Source organism: Mus musculus, chromosome 18, assembly GCF_000001635.26.
Source record: "Mus musculus strain C57BL/6J chromosome 18, GRCm38.p6 C57BL/6J".
Taxonomy (NCBI): domain Eukaryota; kingdom Metazoa; phylum Chordata; class Mammalia; order Rodentia; family Muridae; genus Mus; species Mus musculus.
In genome coordinates, this window is record NC_000084.6 from 87,693,341 (window position 1) to 87,701,074 (window position 7,734).

Genomic DNA, 7,734 nt, shown 5'->3' on the forward strand with positions numbered 1-7,734 from the left:
CTTGGGTGAATTTGCTTCCTTTTTTTCTAGAGCTTTTAGATGTGTTGTCAAGCTGCTAGTATGTGCTCTCTCCCGTTTCTTCTTGGAGGCACTCAGAGCTATGAGTTTCCCTCTTAGAAATGCTTTCATTGTGTCCCAAAGGTTTGGGTACGTTGTGGCTTCATTTTCATTAAACTCTAAAAAGTCTTTAATTTCTTTCTTTATTCCTTCCTTGACCAAGGTATCATTTAGAAGAGTGTTGTTCAGTTTCCACGTGAATGTTGGCTTTCCATTATTTATGTTGTTATTGAAGATCAGTCTTAGGCAATGGTGGTCTGATAGGATACATGGGACAATTTCAATATTTTTGTATCTGTTGAGGCCTGTTTTGTGACCAATTATATGGTCAATTTTGGAGAAGGTCCCATGAGGTGCTGAGAAGAAGGTATATTCTTTTGTTTTAGGATAAAATGTTCTGTAGATATCTGTTAGGTCCATTTGTTTCATTACTTCTGTTAGTTTCACTGTGTCCCTGTTTAGTTTCTGTTTCCACGATCTGTCCATTGATGAAAGTGGTGTGTTGAAGTCTCCCACTATTATTGTGTGAGGTGCAATGTGTGCTTTGAGCTTTACTAAAATGTCTTTAATGAATGTGGCTGCCCTTACATTTGGAGCGTAGATATTCAGAATTGAGAGTTCCTCTTGGAGGATTTTACCTTTGATGAGTATGAAGTGTCCTTCCTTGTCTTTTTTGATAACTTTGGGTTGGAAGTCGATTTTATCCGATATTAGAATGGCTACTCCAGCTTGTTTCTTCAGACCATTTGCTTTGAAAATTGTTTTCCAGCCTTTCATTCTGAGGTAGTGTCTGTCTTTTTTTTTCCCTGAGATGGGTTTCCTGTAAGCAGCAGAATGTTGTTTCCTGTTTGTGTAGCCAGTCTGTTAGTCTATGTCTTTTTATTGGGGAATTGAGTCCATTAATATTAAGAGATATTAAGGAAAAGTAATTGTTGCTTCCTTTTATTTTTGTTGTTAGAGTTGGCATTCTGTTCTTGTGGCTGTCTTCTTTTTGGTTTGTTGAGGGATTACTTTCTTGTTTGTTCTAGGGCGTGATTTCCGTCCTTGTATTGCTTCTTTTCTGTTATTATCCTTTGAAGGGCTGGATTCGTGGAAAGATATTGTGTGAATTTGGTTTTGTCGTGGAATACTTTGGTTTCTCCATCTATGGTAATTGAGAGTTTGGCCAGGTATAGTAGCCTGGGCTGGCAATGTGTTCTTTTAGTGTCTGTATAACATCTGTCCAGGCTCTTCTGGCTTTCATAGTCTCTGGTGAAAAGTCTGGTGTAATTCTGATAGGCCTTCCTTTATATGTTACTTGACCTTTCTCCCTTACTGCTTTTAATATTCTATCTTTATTTAGTGCATTTGTTGTTCTGATTATTATGTGTCGGGAGGAATTTCTTTTCTGGTCCAGTCTATTTGGAGTTCTGTAGGCTTCTTGTATGATCATGGGCATCTCTTTCTTTATGTTTGGAAAGTTTTCTTCTATTATTTTGTTGAAGATGTTAGCTGGCCCTTTAAGTTGAAAATCTTCATTCTCAGCAATTCCTATTATCCGTAGGTTTGGTCTTCTCATTGTGTCCTGGATTTCCTGGATGTTTTGAGTTAGGATCCTTTTGCATTTTGTATTTTCTTTGACTGTTGTGTCGATGTTCTCTATGGAATCTTCTGCACTTGAGATTCTCTTTTCCATTTCTTGTATTCTGTTGCTGATGCTCACATCTATGGTTCCAGATCTCTTTCCTAGGGTTTCTATCTCCAGCATTGCCTCGCTTTGGGTTTTCTTTACTGTGTCTACTTCCCTTTTTAGTTCTAGTATGGTTTTGTTCATTTCCATTACCTGTTTGGATGTGTTTTCCTGTTTTTCTTTAAGGACTTCTACCTGTTTGGCTGTGTTTTCCTGCTTTTCTTTAAGGGCCTGTAACTCTTTAGCAGTGCTCTCCTGTAATTCTTTAAGTGACTTATGAAAGTCCTTCTTGATGTCCTCTATCATCACCATGAGAAATGTTTTTAAATCTGGGTCTAGATTTTCGGTTGTGTTGGGGTGCCCAGGACTAGGTGGGGTGGGAGTGCTGCGTTCTGATGGTGGTGAGTGGTCTTGATTTCTGTTAGTAGGATTCTTATGTTTGCCTTTCGCCATCTGGTAATCTCTGAAGCTAGCTGTTATAGTTGTCTCTGTTAAGAGCTTGTACTTCAGGTGACTCTGTTAGCCTCTATAAGCAGACCTGGGAGGGTAGCACTCTCCTTGGTTTCAGTGGGTAGAGTATTCTCTGCAGTAAAGCTCTCTTCTTGCAGGGAAGGTACCCAGATATCTGGTGTTCGAACCGGACTCCTGGCAGAAGTTGTGTTCCACTCACTAGAGGTCTTAGGATCCCGTGGGAAATCCTGTGTGGGCCCTTGCGGGTGTCAGGCGACTCTGCTGGCAAGGAAGCCCGGGGCTCGAGTGGAGAGGAAGGGGCTTTTGCCCTGGGTCAGGCCCGGGTAGTCTGCTTCCCTATGTACCGCAGTCTCCGGTTTCCCGCGATTGGATTGGGGCCGGTGCTGTGTTCCACTCACCAGAGGTCTTAGGATCCCGTGGGGAATCCTGTGTGGGCCCTTGCGGGTGTCAGGCAACTCCGCTGGCAAGGAAGCCCGGGGCTCGAGTGGAGCGGAAGGGGCTTTTGCCCCGGGTCAGGCCCGGGCAGTCTGCTTCCCTCTATGTTGCTTAGATTAATGGAGCACATGTCACTTCATAAGTTATTTCTACTTTATTTTCTACTTGATTTTACAACTTTGCTTTGTTTAGGATTGAAACAATCTTATTATGTATATTACTATTTCTTAATCTTGGTTTACTATGAACAGTTTCCCAATAAAATTTTTCTGCCTAACACACTATACACAAAACCAAATGTTTGTCGAAAAACTTTACAAGCTTTAAAATAATGTATTTAAATGTATTTGAAAGCTCATCCACGAGAGTTATTTTGTGGTCCATTTCGTCCTGTGTAATTGAGGATTCCAGGGTTCCAAATCATAATGTACTTTCTCCAAATCATTTTCACAACATGAACTTCTTTGTTAAATGGAGTACGGCCACCATGTTTATCAGTAGCATAGAACTGACCTGCACATTAATCATAGCCATTCATTTTATTTTTCTGAACTTATAAATATTTGGCATTAGCTTAACAAATTCAGAAATAATTTATGTTTATAACCAGTGATTAGTTTCCTTTTGAAATATGTTTACTTCACAGAATTCAAATCAACCAACTCTGTGATCTTATCCCTTAGCCAAGTAAGGGTCAGTATCCTCTCTATTTGCCCACCCATCTCTGTGGACAGATGTGCCATGAAGAGGAAACTTTATGGAAGATGGAGCTAGTGTTGATTTTTGGACATACTGATAGATAGTATCAGTAAAGCTGCTGTTGTAGCTTTCTACATTAGCGGCAGGAATGGGCGACTGCCAAACGAATGTGACAAAGCAGGGTTTTAAGCTCTATCATGCAGGTTAAATATTTCATGTGCTCTAGAGAGATGACACAAAGTGATGTGAACTGCTTTCATTTGATCGTATGAATGATGAAAGTGTTTCTGGTTTCTCAGAGCCTCTCGGTGAGATCTAAGAATGTTTGCCAAGATGTGCCTGGTAAATAAATCAGTTCATCCTACAACAGAAGTTCCACAGACAGATGGTCATTTAGAATTCAGTGTTTGACTGGGAAAAAGCAAGAATGAAAACAAAGAATAAGATATCATATTAATATGTGTCTTATACCATACTATACTCAAAATGTTAACAGTTATATTTTTTGCATTTATAACTGGAGAATATTTTAATCTATCAAATGCATATGAAATCAATAATTTTGGATAATAGTTGTTTTGATATAATCTTTTACTAGTACTAGAAAAAATTTAATAGTATTAGAAAAGAAACATATACAAATAAACATATACAAATAACTTAAAATACTAATTAAAACAAGTCACTAAAATGTGGCTTTACAAACTAAAGCATAACAATTTATTGGAATTCTTACTGGAAATACTCTATTTTTAAATTATAATAAAATATTTGTTATTTTAATATCCATTTTTCTTTTAGATTTTTCTAAAACAATCATGTGTGTGCATGACTGTCTACGTATCAGTGTTTTCCATGCACATGCACACTCCTGCAGAGGTCAGAAGAAAGCACTGAATACCCTGGAGCTTGAGTTACAGGCAGTTTTGAGCCTCTGATGTGGGTCCTAGAAATTAAATTCAGATTTTCTGTAAAACCAATCTATATTATTCAACAAGGAATGATCCATTCAGCCTGGGTATCTAGCTTTGAAAGAGATTTATTTTTACTGTCTCATAAGTAATTATTTATAAGATTTCATGATCACAAACCTGTGAAAGAGCCATCATTCTATGTGCTTCCTTAGAGAAGGACACTGAGGCTCAATGGTAACCATAAAATCTCATTCCTGAGAAAATGTCCGCCCATTGGAGATAGCACCATCTTTCATACCCAGTTTCTTTTTATTTTTCCACTGATGTGGACATAAGTGGTATAGTCTGCTTAGAAACTTGACCTGGTAAATTCACTTGCTTAGATGCCTTAGATAAATAAGATTATATGTGAAGTATTTTACAATGTAAAGTCAACCGTGACATTGCTGAAACCATGAAAGTTATACTAGGCCCATATGTTATTATAAATTTTATCATTTTGGAGTCCTCTGGAAAGAATTGAAACCAATTACAAAATACAATATAAGGCTAGATGGTATATGATGAATGGATTCTAGCATTTTTTCCCTTTTGCCTTGATGCTGATTTCTCAAAAATTATTTTAGTATAGTCATAGGCGTTGATTTCCACAGCTAAATTGGAAGCTATTTCTTCTATCATTTTAGCCATGTACCTTACACCACATAAATTGAAGCTTAGGCCATGGGACCATAGAGACAGTAATGGTGTAAAGTCACAATAATTTAGTTTTTGTCCAAAACATATGCTTATCTCTCTACACACAGTTCCTATCAAATCTAAAACAGACTTATGTCTTCTGTTGAAATTAAGTTTCTCAAATCATGTTATTGACAATTAAATTTTATATTACTAATTATTACTTTTTCTAGTAGATTTAAGACATAGACTTTTATAGTAGGCATTTTATATGTATTAACACATTTTGTTACATTTGTTTGACCTTGATGAAATGCTCTTCAAAAACTTTGTTCACAATTATTGTTCTTAGCAAGTTATATTATTAGATAATAAACACTTCACTATTTTATCTGAGAGTAAGAAACAATTTGGATAGTCCAAATTGGATGACATTGGATTAACAAAAAAGAGTGAATAAGAGAATATACATTTAGGTCTGTAAGAAAAAAAATAAATTTAGAAAGGATAGAATACTAAAATAATATAGAAATACACAGAAATTGTTTCATTATTTATATCTGAGTCTACTGTTTGTTGAACAAGCACTAAGCACGTCTTTAGTTTTAAAATTTGTTTCAAGGTTCAGTACCTATTTAATTTCAAAGATTGAACATAGGAAATGTAGTGAGTGATTACAAAGATATTTACTCAATCTAAGAAAACTCTATCGTCACGAAATTTACAGAAATAAGATGAATTTCTTATCTCTACCACTTGATTGTCTGCCACATGTGGAGAAGATATTATCTAGACTAAATTGGGCATGAAATACCTATCTGAGACTACTGAGCCTATCTATTCTTCCCTCAATAACTATGACGATCTTGGTAGTGAAAAAAAAATGAAAAGATATTCTAAAGAGAAATATGTATTCATTTCCTTTTGACATTCAAACTGCTGAAGTAACGGACTTCAAAAAATTGGAGAGTTCACAAGAATCTTACACATGGGGAATGGAAAGGATGAAAGTGTGTGCAAACTTTTTTCAGGAATAAATTACATCCTGATAACGTATTGAACAACTTGTAATACATACCAAAATTCAGACAATGTCAGGTCTGTAATGGGTAAGATCATACCTTGACCAGGACTGATTTATACTGCTTTCCCTCAATTTAAATATAAATCTCATAGGCTTGGAGGTAACACAATTATGAGATTTATATTTAATTTAATCAAATATAATTTAGTTTGATTATGTTCCAATATGACCACAATGAATGAAACCAAATCACATGCTTTTGAGAATTCTTTGGTCCTGTAACAGACACATTGAGGATAGATGTGCATGGTTAGCTGGTTAAGGCTGTCAGGGACTACTAGGTATTGACTTGAAAGCTTCAAATAACACTACTGACTTTTTTGTCTCTGAGTTATATGTTGATAAAATTGAAATAGCTTGGTTCATTGAGAATCCTTCATTTCTGAAAATACTTATAAGGCAAACAATATATAAAAGTTTGTATTTCTTTAATTACATATAGGAGGAGGAAACCTATTTTTCACAATGTGTTTTGGCACATTGGTATGCATTTTCATTCTTACCCAAAGCAGTTCATGTTCTAATTATTAGAAGCTGTAAATACATACCTTGTAGCTCATACACATGCTCATATGCAATCAAACACACATGCAAAATATGTACACTCTCACATACACAGACCCATATATACACACAGTATCTCTCTCTCTCTCTCTCTCTCTCTCTATATATATATATATATATATATATACTTATATTTTTATATATATTATATATATAATGTATATAAAATATTACATACACAGAAACTCTCCTACCTATCTCTATCTAATCTCTCTATATCATCTATATATATCTTTATCTCTATAATCTATGTATATAAGTACACAAACACAACACATTCACATATTTTATACACATATTATTTGTTTCTATTGCTATAATACAGGCCATCAATAAAAGTAACTTTATGAGGACAGTTTAGTTCAACATACCCCCCCCCCCCCACACACACACACAGAAAAAGGGTGGGGAGAGAGCTCATGTGCTCACAAATGGAAGTTTAGGCAGGAACAGTGAAGCAAGAACTGAGTAAGAAACTCCAGAGTGGTGATGCTTAGTACTTTGCTTCTCCTGACTTACTCAGTTTGTTTTCTTATGCTCCCTAATGCCATCTCCTCAGGGATGGGACAAACCACAGTGAGCTAGGAATTCCCTCAACAATCATTAACCAAAAATAATGTTCTATAGGAAATATCATGCGGTCAGTTCTTCAAAAGATAACTGTAACTTGTGTTGCAACGACAAAAATTCCAACCAGAAAACTCATACATATTTATATACAGTCACACATATCTATGCACGGTGGTGATCTGACTAAGAATGTCTCCCACAGGCTCATATGTATGTATGCATTTCTTCCACCAAGTATTGGTGAAGGTGTCTCACTGTGGGTGGGCTTTAAGGTCTCAGAAGCTCACACAAAGTCCAGTCTTTCTCTCTCTCTCTCTCTCTCTCTCTCTCTCTGGATCAACATGTAAATCTTGTAGCCATTTCTTCAGATTCATGTATGATACCATGATCCCCACCTTGATGATAATGGACTAATTTCTGAATCTATAAGTCAGCTCAAGATTCAATGGTTTCTTTTATAAGAGTTAACTTGATCATGGTGGCTCTTCACAGAAATTGTCAAAGTTACAGAAACACACATTCATATATATGCAGAAACACATGTACACTCATACAGAGACTCACAGAGCATTATGCAAATCCACAGTACATTC